Genomic DNA, 6624 nt, shown 5'->3' on the forward strand with positions numbered 1-6624 from the left:
CATGTGCAGTATTTCTTTATGTGGAACATGTGTCTGCAAGTGACAAGGACCCTCCTCAAAATGAAGCATGACTTGATGTTTTGGGAAATCCACTACAAGAATGCCTCTAGCCCCTTTCTAAAGATACGGTCAGGTATGTGCAAGAATTAGCAACTACTCTTCACACATTGTGGATGGTATGGACATAGTTTCAAAGAACTGTCAGACAGATTTAAAGCCTTGCAGAAGAACCATAACAAGCTGATGACCAAGACAACAATGCTAGTGGGGCAATATCTGTACATGGGTCATTAGTGAAGCGATGTTCTACATCATGGTGTCAGAATAATTCAGCTGGTGGAGCCACAGAGCAGGGGTCAGGACAAGATACAAGTAGCATAGTCAAGTAAGCAAACTGGGGCCAATAGCTGGTAAATCAAAATTATATTTAAATTAATGAAATCAAGCTATGACTCTGATATTTCTGTGTTTAGCTCCTCCCATGCCTGAATAGATGATGAATAATGACTATCGAGCAGATGTAGAATAGGTCACAAGCTCTACATTTTTTCTCTACTTCTGCTGTTTTCATTAGCAGTTATTTATGCTTCATGTACTTCACACTCTGAAAGCCAGGGTAACCTTGTGGGAATCTGTGTATGTCTATAGTTTGCTGTAAAAACTTCTTGCAGATGTCAGCATAATGCTTCCCCTCTTCACTGACCAGGAAGTTAATTAAAGTGCTTGTCACTGCGGCAGACAAAAATGATGGCCAGAACTTCTGACATACTTGAATAAGGATCTGAACTTTCCAAAGTTCTATCTTGAGGTGTTTAGTGAAATCCCTACATTCTTATTAGTAGTTAATGTTTATGTACCGTCTGGGTATTATATGCTTACTTTGTCCTAACTAAAGCGTTAAGATACCTTTGCTGTGGTCCGGGCCTGTTTTAGCTAAGATCACAAAGCCTATAGCTTTCTAGGTAGGTATACAATTGCTCAATGAATGCCTCAGAGTTAATGTGATATAAATATATAAAGATGGGTAAATAATAAATACGATCCAAATAAAGCCATCCAAATAACAATTACATTTCTGCTACATACTCTGATGCATATAGCTTCAGATTACCAGTTAAAAGAAACAAGGTTTAGACTAAGACAGGTGGGCATATTGATCGTGGTAGGTTTAAATGGGTGAGAGCAGGGTATAAGATCCGTATATAAGTGGGTGAAAGAATGTGTGAGGGAGAAAGTGTGTGAGAGAATGTGTGTATACTTACAGGGAGGGCAGGGGTAACTTGGCATTACCAGCCCCTTGGGCTGAATGGTATATAAAAGGAATTAGGAATTCAATTGTCTTGGTGGTAACTGTTGTTTTTATGGTTTGGGGTTTCTTTTACTTGCTCCTGGGGGTCTCATATCAAGAATTTATAGTGAGATATGTATCCACAATGTAGAAGATGAAACCTTTCTACACCCTCTATGAGGGTCATGTCATTCTAGGCCTACATCTATTCAAGCAGTAGGGGTACCAGGTAGAATAAATGCACTATTTGACCAAAAGTATGTGGACACTTGCCCATCACACTTAACATGAGCTTTAATATGGATGTGTACCCCACTTCTGCAGCTATAGCAGCCTCTACAAACCACAAGATTTTGGAGTATGTCTGTGGAAATTTGTGTCCATTAAGCTAAAAGAGAGAGTTTGTCAGACAATGATGTTGGACAAGAAGGTATAGCGAACAACTGGCATTCCAATTCATCCCAAATGTGTTTATAGGGGTTAAGGTGATAACTTGAAGGCCACTCACTTTCCCCCATGTCAAACTTGTCAAACCCTGTCTTTATGACCTTGCTTTATACACAGGGGCACAGTCATCCTGAACAAGACAGGACATTCCCCTAATTGCTGTCAGATAGTTGAAAGCATAGAATGTCTTTGCATTCTGTAGCAGTGACATTACCCTTCACTGGAAGTAAGTAGCTGAGCTCTTCAGTATGACTCATTCTACTGACATTGTTTGTCTATGGAGATGGCTGCCTATGTGCTTGATTTTATACACCTGTTAGCAATATCTGTGACTGAAACACCTAAACTCAATAATTAGAAGGGGTGTCCACATACTTTTGGTCATTAAGTGTATCTATGACATTTTGGTAGATTGGCATTTTGGCTCTTCTCTGTCATCACAACCACTAATGTTTTCATTTCTGAGTATGAGTCTGCACTGGATGCCCTGTAATAAAGATGTGGTGCATACATCATCAGGAATAATAACTGGGAGTTGTCTATACATCACATTATGCCAAGTCACGCCATAGTTCCTGTAGCTGCTGGAGGAAGAGTGTGGCTACCCTTCTATGTTGCCATGGTAACTCATTACATTTTGCTCTCACCAGGGGCATTACTAATACAACTGACCCAAGGTGAAAGGGAGATCTGTGCCACCACTGGCAGTGCTGCTATAGAAGTGTGTCAAGGTATCAAAGATTTCCTTTGAAACCATACCACTTGTACTACAGAGGTCTGTGCAGACTGTAGTATTATAATTTCTGCATTAACTTATGTTGAGCACCATGATATGATGCCATATCGCAGGTCTCTGCAGGAAGAAGACCCATAATGTAGGAGACTACCACGGCTTGATAGATCTGATGGCTGGGAGAAAAAGCATCACTTTTTCTTTGAGTAACATTTTACATTTTGTTTTATTATTGTTGTATTTTATTTATTGAGTACAAGCACTACCTACGTTAGCTCTGCCAGCGGACAGCATGGATGACTACATAGGGATGACTACATTGTAATGTCAGGTGGCATTTCAAAGAAGCATAGCTAAGAAGTTGTTGCAGTGTTTCTCGTTTTGTTGAACACTGTTTAAAGCATAGCTATATGGCTGCAGTGCATTGAAAATAAAATATTTATTTTTCAGTAGCTAAGAGGTCTGTCTTGCTTTGTGCTAATTAACGCCACTAGATGGTGGTAGCAGATAACCTATTGAAAGGCACAAAATCCTTTATCTTTTCTATGTAAAAGTACTCATTGTGCAGATAGCTTGGCCCACACATGATTGTCTGTAATTCTAGACTTTTTTTTACCAGTCCACAAGCATTTGAGTTAATTGATTTATATGATGAAATTATCTGTAATAAAAAATGTGTAGGTAACAGCTCTATTATCCAATCACTTACACCAAAGGCCCTTTTGCCGAAGTGCTCCAAGAGGCCAGAATATTGCACACGGATTTGCAGAGAAAGAGACGCATTTCTTAGAAAGTATTTTTTCAAATAATTTTTTTTTTTTAAACTTATTATTATTGAGCAAATACTGTGTTATTATTTCTTAGTTGGTTCTCATGAATTCATATTTAGTTTATTGTATAATTGGATGCATAAATGCAATGAACGTATGCAAGTGAATGTAAGTTAAGCAAAAATACAAGTTTGCAGCAGTAAACTTGGTCGGGTTGGGCCAAAGTCCAACTTGCAAAAATCACCCTCAACTCGCATACACTCAACTGCAGGACAGTCGAACCAATGGAAGATGAAAAAAGCAGACAGCTCATGGATTCATGAATCAGATGGTCCCTCTCCCCTCATCATATATAATATTTCTCCTACACTTTACAGTAAGTATTTGGATTATTTGATTTAAATGATTGAATTATTTATCTGTAATTCAATTCATAGATATGTATTATGACTCACTATTTCGTATTTGATTCTGATTAATTCATTTTAAATCCCTTAAGGACAATGGGCGGTCCCTAAACCCATTGAAAACAATGCATTTTGAGCCCGTACATGTACAGGCTTTGTCATTAAGGGGTTAATTTATTGTTTATTTAGATGTATACATTAGATAAATAATAATTTTCATTGCAGTACAAAGTTTAACACTTTGTTTGAGCAAGGCCCTCCAAAGTCAAATTATTATGTTATAAAGCGACTTATTATGTCCTTCTTACCTATTGTACAGTGCCGTGGAATATGATGGTGCTATGTAAAATGATAATAATACATCAAATAAAATAAACTAAGGACGTTTGTGTTCATTAATTCTTTTTGTGTCTTAGTATCACTTTATATCTAATTACAAAATAACGGGAAAACTTATAATGTCTGATATGACCAAAAACTGCTCTTTATCTAAAAAAAGTATTTTGTAAGCTTTCTAACAATGGAATGGTTAATGAAGTAATCTTTTTTTTTTCCCATACCCACAGTTTGCATTCGCAAACCCACATGCAAATACCGCTATAAAGCATAGAAAGTGTAGCACAATATTAAAAACAAAGAAATGTATGAAAAATGTGCTAAAAAGTGCTAAAAATAAAATATCTTAATACAGACAAGAAAAAGAGTCCTGTGGTGTTTACTAGATATTGTACAAAGCAAGAGCCTCACATCAGATGAATGATTTGACTGCACATGAAATCCCTCTCCACTGAGCGTTGGTAAAATAAACCGGGAAGTCCTTAAATGTAAGGGCACTGTCAAAGATGTTTAATGTGGTTCAGTGGCTGCAGCATCCTTCACCTCCTGACACATAAATCAACATACACGTTTCACCATTTCTGGCTTCCTCAGCATTTTCTGGACACAGAACTCCTCGATTTTATATACTGTATTTCTAACCTAAATCCTCCCTCTAACACTGACCAAGAATTATCTGCAACATCACCCAGGGTCAGGTCACCCTACTAGGTGATCAAGCTCCCTGGAGAACCAGTTATGATTGAGATAAAACAATGGGCCGTTGTGGAGATCAAAGATCATTGGGTAGACTACCCTGGAAATGTCCCTTGTGACTGGCCCTTTTTTACGCTATGGATATTTGTGCCTAGCTTCTTTAGAGTGTCATTTAAAGGGGGGAGCTGCCTTGGGTGAGTCCTAAGAAAGCCACCTCCTTAAATACACCACTAGACATGTCCAACATAGTGTAAGCTTCTGATTACCAACCTATGCCTGCACACTTTATTGGGTAGCCACACTACATTCAACATTAATAGTTCAAATAGGCAAACCTTCCCCCCAGACCCCTGACACTAGAGAGGGATGGTGACACACATTTATTACTAGACTGTTCATGCGGATTCATACAAACTAGTTTTATTAATGAAAATTGACTGTTTCATTAAAAAAGAGGGCGATCACCAACGAAACTAAAGAAAAAGGATTGCAAAACCGCCGAAATTTTGTTCATTCGTTTGCCTGCTATAGATAAGTCACCTCTCCCTGTCACACATTTTCTGGGACGGTTTCCAGTAATTACAAAATGTTGCTTTACCTGGGATCATACAGGCTTAACAAGCTATGAGTAGCAGTTTTGGTACCATTCCCAGAGGTATTGTACTACAAATTAAGGTTCAAAGTGGGTACATGTGTTAAGCATTAAGTGCCCAATAAATTTAGCAGGTTCTGCTTATTAAGTATTAGCAAAGGCAAACTCCACATTAAAGGACAAGGTGCAAAAGATTACCTACTGCAAAGGAAAAAAAGGCTATAGTTAACCATTGCAATGTCAGATATATATATATCTTTACTGAAAAAATCCTAACTCAGATCACTGTAAAAATATTATCTTTAAAAATCTCAACCAAAACACCAACTTATATTAGAGAGGTAAGTCTTCCTTACGTTAAGTAAAACTTATTACATTAAATAAAAGTAAAAATAGCAGGGGGAGCATAATTAATATGGCAATGACAATTAACTATTTCAGTGTCTGTAAGGAATTTTCCTCTACAGACAATCAAGGATTATATTAAAATTTAGAGCAGCTTCTTTTGCAGACACCACGTGTGTGCACTACATGCCCCTCCCCCTCTCGTGTTTTTTTTCCTATGCAGTAGGACAATGTCTCACATACCGCCTCCTTCCCGCTCCCTGTTAGCGGTCTCTGTATCTGCCAATAAATCAGTGGAGATAGGAAAATGGCTGGAGAAGGTAAGTGAAGAGGGGGAGAGTGTGCAGGAGCACAGGCAGGACTGAGGGACAGAGAGAGACACATGTTTTTGCCCTCAAAGTTTCTGAATTAAAAAAAACAACAGAAACGAAAGGGCAGAAAACAAAATTCTTTACCCTAAAAGGAAAACGAAGCAAAATAAATTTGGACCTCGTGCACAAGCCTACTTGTTACTATCTATCCTCTATGCAATATATATCTTTAAATCTCATGAATAAGGTATTTTTTATTTAAAAAAAGTGATGTTTAAATAGTGACAGACCCAGAGAAATAGTTGTAATTCAACATGTTTCATTACAAATCACCTTCATACAGACAACAGCATTTAAAATGAACTCATGATGAGAATAAAAACAGACCATAACTCATTTTTATTCACACTTAGCAAATATGCCTATCATTTGAGATTACGCACAATTTAGCTAGTGCATAAAATGACATGTAGCTGCGGAATTTAGGAGACATATATATTTAAGGAATTATTTTTTCTTCTATGAGTCAGGTATATGGATAAATCTATAGTGTTCTATATAAAATACTCAAATGTATTCAACACAGTAATGTTTACAGGAGTCATGGCTCCTGGTATTTTTCAAACGGAATGCTACGATTACAGTAAAGGTGTATCAGGTATATTTTCCCCAGCTAGGTTATAAGTTACAGGTACCAGA

The sequence above is a fragment of the Sceloporus occidentalis genome, unplaced genomic scaffold, assembly GCF_023333645.1.
Source record: "Sceloporus occidentalis isolate IW3139 unplaced genomic scaffold, rSceOcc1.0.p SCAF_25, whole genome shotgun sequence".
Lineage (NCBI taxonomy): Eukaryota > Metazoa > Chordata > Lepidosauria > Squamata > Phrynosomatidae > Sceloporus > Sceloporus occidentalis.